General features: G+C 44.7%; 1 long non-coding RNA gene across 3 annotated transcripts in view; it reads right to left on the bottom strand.

Annotated features, from left to right (window-relative positions):
- Positions 1 to 12,062, bottom strand: part of LOC142046553 (uncharacterized) — a 36,550-nt gene extending 24,488 nt beyond the window's left edge. For all 3 annotated transcript variants that reach the window (XR_012655489.1, XR_012655487.1, XR_012655488.1), the window contains exon 1: positions 11,907 to 12,062. This is a non-coding gene — a long non-coding RNA (uncharacterized LOC142046553). The remainder of the gene's footprint in view (positions 1 to 11,906) is intronic.
- Positions 12,063 to 12,516: the final 454 nt, after the last annotated feature.

The following is a 12,516-nucleotide window of genomic DNA, read 5'->3' as shown; positions in this document are numbered from 1 at the left end:
TAGCTATTCACTTTCTGCATACCATTCATGATTTTATACACCGCTATCATATCCACCTTTAGTTGTCTCTCTTCTAAGCTAAATAGGCCCAGTCTTTTTAATCTCTCTTCATATGGAAGTTGTTCATTATTTTGTTGTCTTCCTCTATCCCTTTTCCAATTTTAATGTATTTTTTTTTCTGAGATGGAGTGACCAGAACTTCACGCAGTATTCAAGTTGGGGGTGTGAAGCAGAAGCCATGTCAGTTCATATCAAGGCCTCAGGCCTCACCGAACACTGATAGGTGCATAGCTGGAAACTAGTCTTACTTGTGTGTTAGTATTGTTAAAACAGATAACAGAGTTATAAGAATGTGTTCAGTGTTTAGACTTTATGGAATGCTTTATGTAGGATGCTGCATGTATTAATGCTACTTATAATATTTTCTATATTCCATGTTACAGGGTAACGTTTAAATGTTTATACTATAAAAATGTTTGCTAAAATTGTAAATCCCCACGATCAGGGGAGAAGCATTACCACATGTGAAATACTAGTTTACCTTAAGATGTGTTATCTCCTCACTAACAAAAGAATATCTGCAAACATCACACAAGCCACTGTAAACAAAAGACTTTATTGATTGCTCCCCCCGCACCCATGAAAAGGGGATAAGCATAAATGCACATCCCGTCAATTTCAACACAGGGTAGGAAATAAAAATCTCTATTAAGGAGAAATTGTATCCCTATGCTGCTTGAACTCTGAAGGGTGAAGATTTATAAGGATAAGCAAGAGATCTCCGCCCTAAAGGATATATGGAGTTTGCAGATTATAGCAACTATTATAATCATCCCACAGTATTCTTGCCAGCAAGTTAAAGAAGTATGGGCTGGATGAATGTACTATAAGGTGGATAGAAATCTGGCTAGATCGTCGGGCTCAACGGGTAGTGATCAATGGCTCCGTGTCTAGTTGGCAGCTGGTATCAAGCGGAGTGCCACAAGGGTCATACCTGGGGCCAGTTTTGTTCAATATCTTAATGATCTAGAGAATGGCGTGGACTGTACCCTAAGCAAGTTTGCAGATGACACTAAACTGGGAGGAGTGGTAGATATGCTGGAGGGTAGGGATAGGATATAGAGAGACTTAGATAAATTAGACAGTTGGGCCAAAAGAAATCTGATGAGGTTCAGCAAGGACAAGTGCCAAGTCCTGCACTTAGGATGGAAGAATCCCGTGCACTGCTGCAAACTAGGGACTGAATGGCTAGGCAGCAGTTCTGCAGAAAAGGACCTAGGGGTTACAGTGGACGAGAAGCTGGATATGAGTCGACAGTGTGTTCTTGTTGCCAAGAAGGCTAATGGCATTTGGGGCTGTATAAGTAGGGGCATTGCCAGCAGATCGAGGCACGTGATCATTCCCCTCTATTCTATATTGGTGAGGCCTCATCTGGAATACTGTGCCCAGTTTTGGGCCCCACACTACAGGAAGGATGTGGAGAAATTGGAAAAAGTCTAGGGGAGGGCAAAAACATGATTAGGGGGCTGAGGCACATGATTTATGAGGAGAGGCTGAGGGAACTGGGATTGTTAAGTCTACAGAAGAGAAGAATGAGGGGGTGAGTTGATAGCTGCTTTCAACTACCTGAAAGGGAGTTCCAAAGAGGATGGATCTAGACCAGGGGTCGGCAACCTTTCAGAAGTGGTGTGTCGAATCTTCATTTATTCACTCTAATTTAAGGTTTTGCATGCCAGTAATACATTTTAATGTTTTTAGAAGGTCTCTTTCTATAAGTCTAGCATATATAACTAAACTATGTAAAGTAAATAAGGTTTCTAAAATGTTTAAGAGGCTTCATTTAGAATTAAAATGCAGAGTCCCCTGGACTGGTGGCCAGGACCCAGGCAGTGTGAGTGCCACTGAAAATTAGCTTGCAGCGCCGCCTTTGGCACACATGCCATAGGTTGCCTACCCCTGATCTAGGCTGTTCTCAATGGTATCAGATGACAGAACAAGGAGTAATGGTCTCAAGTTGCAGTGGGAGAGGTTTACATTGGATATTAGGAAAAACTTTTTCACTAGGAGGGTGGTGAAGCACTGGAATGGATTACCTAGGGAGGTGGTGGAGTCTCCTTCCTTAGAGGTTTTTAAGGTCAGGCTTGACCAAGCCCTGGCTGGGATGAGTGAGTTGGGAATTGGTCCTGCTTTGAGGAGGGGGTGGGACTAGATGACCTTCTGAGGTCCCTTCCAACCCTGATTGTAAGCGTGCGGACTCACCCCTGCAGCGCCTTGTGCTGGTCATTTGTGGGAATTAGCTCACCAGCCCCCTGGTAGTACCCCCACAGTTCTGGGTCTCCCCCTCCCAGAGAATCCCCCACCCACTATCCCCACTGCACCTCAGTCTTGGCTACTGCCCAGTGTCCATTTAGCCCCTGTTCACTGGGGCAAACTGCAGTACAAGCCACTCATCACAGGCAAAGGAGTTTGGACCTGCTGCCTGTGGGCTGCCCCTGCAACCCAGTACCTAATAGGCCTTACCAGGCCTGCAGTCTGCGGCTTTCCTAGGCCAGAATTCTCTGGTTCCCTTGACCTTTTCCCAGCTCAGCTCCGCTCCAGATACCTGGTTAGCCTCCCTGCAGCCAGGCTCTTCTCTCTCTGAACGCAGAGAGAGACTGTTGAGCTCTTGGCTCCCAGCCTCTTATATAGGGCCAGCTGAGGCTGATTGGGGCATCTCGTCCAGTCTATCACCTTTCTACCGTGCTTGGTCCCATATCAGACTGTTGGGTGCTCAGCATGATAGAGAGGGGATATTCCATCCAATTCTGTGCCCTCCTGCCCCTCTACCCCTCTTCCCCGTCCTTCAGAGACCCCTCTCACGAGCAACTTCTAATTCAGGAACTGCAATCCCACCTCTCGGTGGGGGCAGTGGACATGGTTCCTCAGGAGCAAAGGGGTGAGAGCTTCTACTCCTGGTATTTCCTAACACCGAAAGCCAAGGGGGGTCTCAGACCCAGCCTGGACCTGCAGCAGCTCAACAAGTTGTAAAGAAACTCAAGTTCCATATGGTCTCGCTGACCTCCATTATCCTGTCATTGGATCCAGGAGACTGCTGTGTTGCCCTTGACTTGAAGGACACATATTTCCACATAGCAATAGTTCCACCTCACAGATGTTACCCCAGATTTGTGGTGAGCAGCAGCCACTATCAGTTTGCCATCCTTCCTTTTGGCCTGTCAGCAGCACCTTGAGTTTTCACCAAATGCATGGCAGTCTTCGTGGAGTTCCTGCGCAAGCTCCAGATTCAGGTTTTCCCTTACCTCAACCACTGGCTGATCAAAGACCACTCCAGGTCCCAAGTGGAGGATCAGGTCAGCTTCATAAGAAGGACCTTCCTCGAACTAGGTCTCCTCCTCAACGAGGCAAAATTCACTCTGTCCCCAGTGCAGAGGATAGAGTTTATAGGCGCAATGCTGGATTTGACTCAAGCCAGGGCGTACCTCCTGGACACCAGATTTCAGTCTCTAGGGGACATGATACGGGGCCCCAGACAGTTCCCCACGACCACAGAAAGAATCTGCCTGAAACTGCTGGGGCATATGTCTGCATGCACCTACGTAGTGCAGCATGCCGGACTCAGACATTGCCCATTGCAGTCATGGCTGGCGTCAGTTTATCGACCAGCTTGAGATGCTCTGGATAGCACTGTAACCCTGCCCTGCTCTGTACTAGACTCCCTCCTGTGGTGGCTGGTGCAGGAGTACCTTTCACCAACCCCCAGCCATCCCTTTAATTAATGATAGATGCCTAGGATCTGGCTGGGAGGCTCATTTGGGAGACCTCAATGCCTCTGGTCTCAGGTGGACCTCACTCAGTATATCAGTGTCAGAGAGCTTAGAGCAGTGCATCTGACATGCCAGGTTTTCAGAGCCCACATATCAAGCAGATGCATATCAGTACTCATGGACACACCATGGTGATGTTTTATATCAACAAATGGGGTGCACGCTCCTCTCCCCTGTGACGGGGAGCCCTCATGCTGTGGGACTTCTGTGTAGAGCACTCAATACACATGCAGGCTTCATACCTCCCCGGGGTACAAAACAAGCTGGCGGACAGTCTTTTCAGGGCCACGAATGGTCCCTCCGGCTGGATGTAGTGAGCTCAATTTTCCATCTCTGGGGCTCTCCCCAGGTAGACCTGTTCGCCACATGCAGCAACAGGAAGTGTCAACTATTTTGCTCCTTCATGAATCACAGCCAGGGTTCCATCGTGGATGCCTTCCTTCTCTGGGGGGACCATCTGCTTTACGCGTTCCCACAGATACCACTGGTCCACAAGGTGTTCCCCAAGGTCCACAGGGACCAAGACCAGGTCATATTGATAGCTCTGGCATGGCCACATGAGCACTGGTTCATATAGTTCTTGGAAATGTCTGTGGCAACCCTTCTCACCTTACAGCTCCTCCCAGCCCTAATCACGCAGGACCATGGCTGCCTCCGGCACCTGAACTTAGAGTCACTCCACCTCACAGCCTGGATGCTGCATGGCTAAATGCTATGGAACTGTCCTGTTCTGATCAAGTCAAACAAGTTCTCCTTGGCAGTAGGAAGCCCTTGACAAGGGCAACGTACCTTGCCAAGTGGAAGAGATGCTCTCTCTGATCAGAGCAGCACCATCAGTTGCCAATGCTCTCCTCAATCCCATTCATACTGGACTGCCTCCTCCATCTTAAACAACAGGACCTGTCCTTGTCATCGATAAGGATCCACTTGACCGCCATCTCCGCCTTCCATCCCGGCGCAGACGGCTTCTTGGTCTTCGTGAACCCTATGGTCAGCCATTTTCTCAAAGGCCTCAACAGGCTCTACCCGCAAACACATCAGCCTGTCCCGCCTTGGGACCTTAATCTGGTCCTCACCAGGCTTATGGGACCTCCATTTGAGCCGCTGGTGATGTGCTCAGTGCTCTTTCTCTCTCTTACAAGGTGGCGTCCTGGTGACGATAACCTCAGCTAGGAGAGTGTCAGAGCTCAGGGCCCTTACATCTGAGCCCCCTTACACAGTATTTCATAAGGACAAGGTTCAACTCAGGTCTCACCTGGCTTTTCTCCCTAAAGTTGTCTCCCATTTTCACATGGGTCAGGACATCTTCCTCCCAGTGTTTTATCCCAAGCCATATTCCTGCGACAGGGAGAAAAGCCTTCACTCTGGATGTCTGCAGTATACAGAGAACTAAGCCATTCCAGAAGTCCATCCAGTTATTTATAGCAGTGGCGGACAGAATGAAGGGCCTCCCTGTTTCATCCAAGCACATCTCATCGTGGATCACATCATGCGTTCAGGAGTGTTACAGCCTGGCGAAGGTGCCCGCTCTATAGATCACCACTCACTCCACCAGGCCTCAGGCCTTCTCAGCTGCATTCCTGGTGCAGGTTCCCACCCAGGAAATCTGCAGAGTGGCAACGTGGTCCTCGATACACACGTTTATGATGCACTACACGATCACACAACAGGCCAGAGCCAATGTGGCCTTTGGACGAGCCGTGCTCCAATCAGTGGATGACTCCAATCTCACCTCCTGAACTTTGGTTTGTGAGTCACCTGGTTGGAATGGACATGAACAAGCACTTGAAGAAGAAAAAACAGATACTCACCTTCTTGTAACTGTTGTTCTTCAAGATGTGTTGTTCATGTCTATTCCAATACCCATCCTCCTACCCCTCTGTTGGAGTAGCTGGCAAGAAGGAACTGAGGAGGTGAGGGGTCGGCAGGGTGCTATGTTGGGCACCATGAAGGCGCAACTCCAGAGGGCGCCCAGGTCGACCCTGTGGATGCTGCTAAGGGAAAAATCTTCCAGCTGGCGTGCACACAGCGCGCACACACCTGGTTGGAATGGACATGAATAACACATCTTAAAGAACAACAGTTATGAGAAGGTGAGTAACTTTTTTTTTTTTTTTTGTTATGCAGAAACTCATGTTATGCAATGCTGATCAGTTAGAACTCAGACACTGAATTAAGCTGCGTTTGTCAGACTCTCTGGCTCTGAATGTTTACTGAATGCCACATAGTACCAGGAATAAAATGAATAAAGAAAATACCCTAAGTAGAATGAATGGACCAATTTAAAAGCCCCCCCCCCCCGAGCTAAAACTCTCTGAAAATATGGAAGACAGTTGGAGAAGGTTTGAACCATGCTTCACTCTTTATCTGCAAGCAATGGATGCCATTAGAAAAGAAAACAATCTAAAGGTAATCTTGTTTCTGACAGGTTCTGAAGCACTTAATGTGTTTAATAGTTTTCATTTAACTCAGGCAGAAGAGACTAACTATGAAATTTTATTATAGAAATTTAAGGAGTACTGATCTCAACATAAAAATGAAACATGAGGTTTTTTTTAAAACTGAGTACAAAAAGAATGTAAACCTATAAAAGATTTTGTGACTGATCCAAGTCTAAGATACAATCTTGCAATTGGGGGGGAATTAACACAATCCCTGATAGGAGACCAGATTGTGATGGGGATCTGAGACAGACAACTCAGAGAAACTATTGGAAGACTCAGAACTAACCACTGACAAAGCAATTACAATTTGCCAAGCAAAAGAAGTCACCTAGTCCAGACTGAAGTTTGTGGAGGGTGGATAGTGCCCCGGCAATGTAGAGACAACAGGTAATCCAAAACCATACAAGAAGAGAGACCTGAAGTAGAAAAGCATGCAAAGCTCAAAGTTGGAGTCCACCAAAAACAGCACATGGAGTTGCACATGATGCAGCAAACAGCACAAGCCAAGAAAATGCTTAGCATATGAGGAAAAGATTCAGGAACTACAATGGATACATCACTTTGTAACAGTTTGCATGCACCAACAGACTGTGCACAGCATGGACAAATGCTGAGGAAATGGACAAATGGAGGAATTCTTCATAGGACAAGATGATTGGACTACCAATCCAAAAGCAAATTTTAAGTTGGACATAGATGTCAGAAACAGTGGTATTATCACTGGAAGAAGAGACATAGTGGAAGGTAAATGGGTAGAACTCAGGGCTGTCTGTCGTGTATTTATGGGTAAATAACATATTGGAAAAGATACAATTTGTAGTATTACCACCAGAAAGAGAATCCACTATTGGATTAAAAACATATCAAGCCCTTGGTCTCATCAAGAAGGTGCACTCATTGGAAGACAGGGGACCAAAACAACTGAGGAAGTGTTTGAGCTCTCAACATAGAATAGAGCTGAAAGAGCCCAAGTACCCCACAATTCACATCTCTAAGAAAGGGAAAGTTCCCTTTGCCCTAAGGCAGAGGCTAAAAGAGGAGCTGGTTCAGCTCATTGCTCTGAGAATCATAGAGAGGGTAGAAAAACCAACAGAATGGTATACTTGTTGGTCATTGTAGAGGGAAAAAATATGTTCTCCTTATGTATAGATCCAAAATAATTTAATATGTAAGGAAACATTTTTTCATTACCTACAAGGGGAGAATGTTTTGGAGAGATAGCTGGTGCCAAATGTTTTTGTATGTTTTGATTCATCCTCCCATGAAGGAGTGAACAGCTCCCTTCAGACAGATGCAGGACAGCTATTAATATCCAATAACCGATCACAGACCAACTGGTGGCATCTCTCAGTTGGCATGATGGGGTAGGTAGTGGTGCAGCTACCTGTATAAAATGCCACATAGACCCTATGAAAATGGATGTCAAAGCCATTAAAGTAAATCTTTCCGGGGCAAGTAAGGTTTCGAAGTCTTGGTAGGCAACTCATGTAGAAGAAGGCAAACTCTGATTTTAAATCAAGGGTATCAGACTTGGACAGCCAACTTGTGAAGCTTGTTCAGTCACTATACTTGTGAACTGATATCCATGTCATTGTACCTCAGAGGGCTAAGACATTCCCTGCAAGCAATATACAACAGCCTTGCCTAACTGTTGTAACTGGGCACAGGCTGCTAAAGTAAGAAGCGAGTGATTAAGTGGAATAAGCTGTGATGTGCAAGTTGTAATGTAGTAATGCTGACTGGAAGAAGCTTGGAGCGATCTGAGGGCATAAAGAGAAGAGTAAATATGGTATGTGTACAGAAGACTAAATGAAAAGGTTGTAAATCTAAGATACTGGTAGAGGGTTACAAAATCTACTATTCAGGAAGTGGTGTTGGAGTTATTCTGAATGAAACTGTGGAGTGGCATGTGTTTGAGGTTATCACAAGATCAGACCAACTGATGAGAGTTAAACTGTGTTGGGAATAGATAATTATCCATGCAGTAAGTGGATATGCATCACAGCTACGAGAGGATCAAAAGGTAAAAGAGGAGTTTTCCCATGCCTTATTGGAAACATACCCTCCAATGAGAAGTTAATTATCAGAGCAGATCTAAATGCACATGTTGCAATTGCAAAAGCTGGATATGAAACATTCCATGGAGGATACAACATTGGAACCAGAAACTCAGAAGGGTAAACATTCCTACAGAGTTGTCTGGCACTAGACTTGGTCATTACAAATGCACACTTTCAAAAGAGGTAAAGCCTTCTCATAACTTATGCCAGTGGAGGCCACAAGTCCCAGATTGACTTCTTTTTAACAAAAAGTAATAGATCACGAATAATCAGTTGAAAGATAATACCTGGTAAGTGCAACATGAACCAGCACAGACTTATTGTGGACTTCAAAATGCAGAGAACTCAGAAACATCTGAACCCTTGCCATCGGAAAGGCCTAAGTGGTAGAAACATAAAGATTGAAATGAAAAAATCTTTAAACAAGAAGTAATGCACAGACTGCCTTCCTAAACGCAGGAGGTGATGTGTGGAGGTTAACTGGCATAAACTAAAATTAACATTGCTGGAAATGGCACATGCAATCCTAAGAGTGATTAAACCAGTGCCAAAAAGAATAAGAAGGGAGACTTGGTGGTAGAATCCTGAAGTTAAAGAATCTTTTGAGAAGAGATAGATAACTTTTTTAAAAAAATGGCAGGCCAGTAGCATGTAAGATTATAAATGGCATTTATGGAGGCAAAAAAGAAGTGTTGCGATAGCTAAAAATTTTGGCCTTTGAATGAACAGCTATGTAACCAACTGGGAGGATATGAGGGAGAAAAGATCATCTACAAACTCACCTAGGAAAGAGAGAAAACAACGAGAGATGCAAACAAGTTAGTTTATGTTAGAAATGAACATATTACAAACAAATAGTGAATCAATCAATAAAGTCTGGAGTGATTATTTTGAAAGAGTGATGAATGAGGAAAATCCAAGGGAGCAACTAAGAACATAGCATGCAAGAGGAAGACATTGTACAGGCACTTAAGGAAAATGAAAAAAGAGAAAGCGCAGGGCCAGATGAAGTACTGGGGCATGGGCTGAAGTCATTAGGAAGGGAAACCTTTGAACATTTTAAAAGTCTGTTAAACTATGTTGTTAAGAAAGAGAAAATATGAGATGAATAGCATAAAAGCTTTGTGGTGTTCATCTTTAAACATAAAGGAGATATCCCATTGATTGCAATTATCAGCCAATTAAAGTGATGTCACATTCTGTGAATGTGTGTAAGATTATTGAAAAGCATCTGCATGGAAGAGGTGAAATTTGGAAGGGTCAGTACAGATTGATGCCTGGAAGAAGTACAATTGATACCATATTTGCTGTACAATTCCCCATGAAGAAGTTCAGAGAAAAGAGCTGGCAACAGGGCATGATTTTTTTGTGGACTTGGAGGGAGAAGGCTTACAGTCATGTGCCAAGAGAATGAGTTTGGTGGAGCTTGCGATGGAAAGGTGTGTTGGAAGGATATGTCTGTCTTATCCAGGATATGTATGTTGGAGTGACTACTGTAGCCAAAACCAAATAGGGCTACACAGAGAATTTCCAGTAAACATTGGCTTATATGAAGGCTCAACGTTCAGCCCTTTTTTGTTTTGCAGTTTTCTTGATAAGTAAGAATATATGAAAGGAGCTGCCTTGGAATATGCTGTTCATGATATAGTTATATGGATGGAACATTGTGAGACTCTGCAAACCAACTTTGAACAGTGACAACACAGTGTTGAGCAGGTGGAACTTAGAGTGAATGTTGATAAGACTGAGGCTATGATAACTGAGGGAGGAGGATCCACCATAAAGGATAATACAGAAAGAGAGCTTAGAGTGAAAGAATTTAAGTACCTTCAATTAATGGTTGCTGACAATAGTGTTCTCCTGAGCGATTCCTGTCATTGTACCAAAGGTACTTAGTGCAGATGACCCCATTTCTCTGTGATTAAAAGATGCTAATAAAGTTAAAAGGTGGAGTACATAAAACTGTACTTTGACCCATCCTAATATACAGAACAGAGACATGGCACGCCATAAGAAAATAAATCAACATGCTCTCCGCCAAGAAAATGAAGATTTTGAGATGGGCAAATGGTTGGACACTCCATGAGAGGAAATTAAATGAGGTTGTGAGAGGCCTAATGCTGGGTGCCCTAGTTGAAGACAAGTTGAAGGCTAAGCTATGTTAGTATGGACATGTCCAGAGGAGACCCAACAGTTAGATTGGTTGGATGGCCCTTGCAATGATCATGAATGGAAGATGACCAAGGGGAAGACCAAAAACTCAATACATGGACTGGATATCAGTGAACCTTAAAAAGACCAATTTGCACAACACCCAGGTTTATAATCTTGAGTTTTAGAAGAAGGCGGCTATAAAAGTAGCCCCTGATTAGATAAGTGGCAGGAAAGAAGAAGCTTAATATATCAGCAGGATTCTGGCTGAAGTCATTAGAAAACAGTGCATGTGTTTGTGCATATTCAACAGCTTCTCCAGATTCCGGAAGGGAGGGAGATAAGTAGGGCCCTGCCAAATTCTTGGTCCATTTTGATCAATTTTGGTCATAGGATTTTTAAAATAGTAAATTTAATTATTTCAGCTATTTAAATCTGAAATTTCATGAGTGTTGTAATTGTAGGGGTCCTGACCCAAAAAGAACTTGTTTCGGGTAGGGGTGGTCGCAAGGTTATTGTAGGGGGGAGGTGGCAGTGCTGCTACCCTTACTTCTACACAGCTGCTAGCAGTGGTCCTGCCTTCAGAGCTGGGCAGCTAGAGAGAGGTGGCTGCTCTCCGGGAGCCCAGCTCTAAAGGCAGAGCCACCGCCAGCAGCAGTGCAGAAGTAAAGATGGCATGGATGGTATTGCTACACTTACTTCTGCACTGCTGCCTGCAGAGCTGGGCCCTCAGTCAGCAGCTGCCGCTCTCCAGCCACCCAGGCTACACACCCCACTAAAATAACACTGGGACACCCCCCCCAACTCCCTTTTGGATCAGGACCCTGAGTTTAAGAAATGCTGATCTCCCCTGTGAAATCTGTATTGTATAGGGTAAAAGCAAACAAATGACCAGTTTTCACAGCCTGTGACACCTTTTTTCATGGCCGCAAATTTGGTAGGACCCTAGAGATAAGCGTCCCTGAACTGGCCATCTTTCCCAACAAGGTCGTAGACAGGGGTGAGACAGCTGAGCCTCTGGATAAGGAACAACCAGAAGTAATGGACTTACTGAGAACAGTGGTGCTGATATCTCCGGAGTGCCTTGTAGGTGTATAAAACAATGAGGCAAGGCACCTCAGAGACTAATTGAATATTGCTAGTTAGTTAGTTAGCAGGTTGGTTATAAGTATTTAACATTTTGTGTTATGTTAATATTGATTCTTAATTGTTGTGTTTGGCTGGAGAAGATGATGTGGAGAAATGCACCCTTCAGAGGCTCTGGCATGAGCCAGTGGAAATGGATTGTTGCGTAATATGCTGCATAACATAATGCTGATCAGTTTGAACTCAGACATTAAATGCAGCAGATCTCTGTCAGACTCCCTGATTCTGAGTGATCAGTGGACACCACATCACTTTGTACCCTTTCCACTGTCATTTCTTACCTTATTCCTAGATTGTAAACTCTTTGGGGCAGGTGCTCTTTCTGTTCTGTGTTTGTACAGCACTTAGCACAATGGTGTCCTGGTCCATAACTGTATATGCCAAAACATATGATCAGTAAGGCTGTTTTGTGACTACATATGAAATAATGTTTTTATATTAACCCTACAATTAATGTACAGAATCAAGGGACCAGATTTTGCCTGATAGGTTCTAGTTGCTTGGGGGACAATACCCAGCTGCACCTTACCAGGGCGAGCTTCAAGCCAGAATGTGCCACTCCGTGATTCAAAGCAGTGAGGAGGAGCATGCCCACTGCACCAACCCTTAAGAAGGTGCTGCATGCTCTCCCTGTGTTACTGGTAAGATCTTCTGATGAGGGTTGAGTCCATGGGCCCACTTCCCCCTTCCCCCTTTCTGCCTCCTTTTGGATAACTAGTATCCCAGGGGGAGCCAAGAGGAAGTAGTCCAGTCTCAGGAGAGTGCAAAGGCTGCATTATTCCTGGCCCAGAAGAAGCAAGAAGGAGTGCTTCTTTGTGCCCTTATCCTCAGTTCTCCTCTGTGCAAGGGGCAAACACAATCTGGCTCCAACTGTTTATCAAACGGCTTCAA

Source organism: Chelonoidis abingdonii, chromosome 3 (assembly GCF_003597395.2).
Source record: "Chelonoidis abingdonii isolate Lonesome George chromosome 3, CheloAbing_2.0, whole genome shotgun sequence".
NCBI classification, from domain to species: domain Eukaryota; kingdom Metazoa; phylum Chordata; order Testudines; family Testudinidae; genus Chelonoidis; species Chelonoidis abingdonii.
Note: the sequence above shows the minus strand (reverse complement) of the source record. Positions and strands in the feature narration are given on the sequence as shown.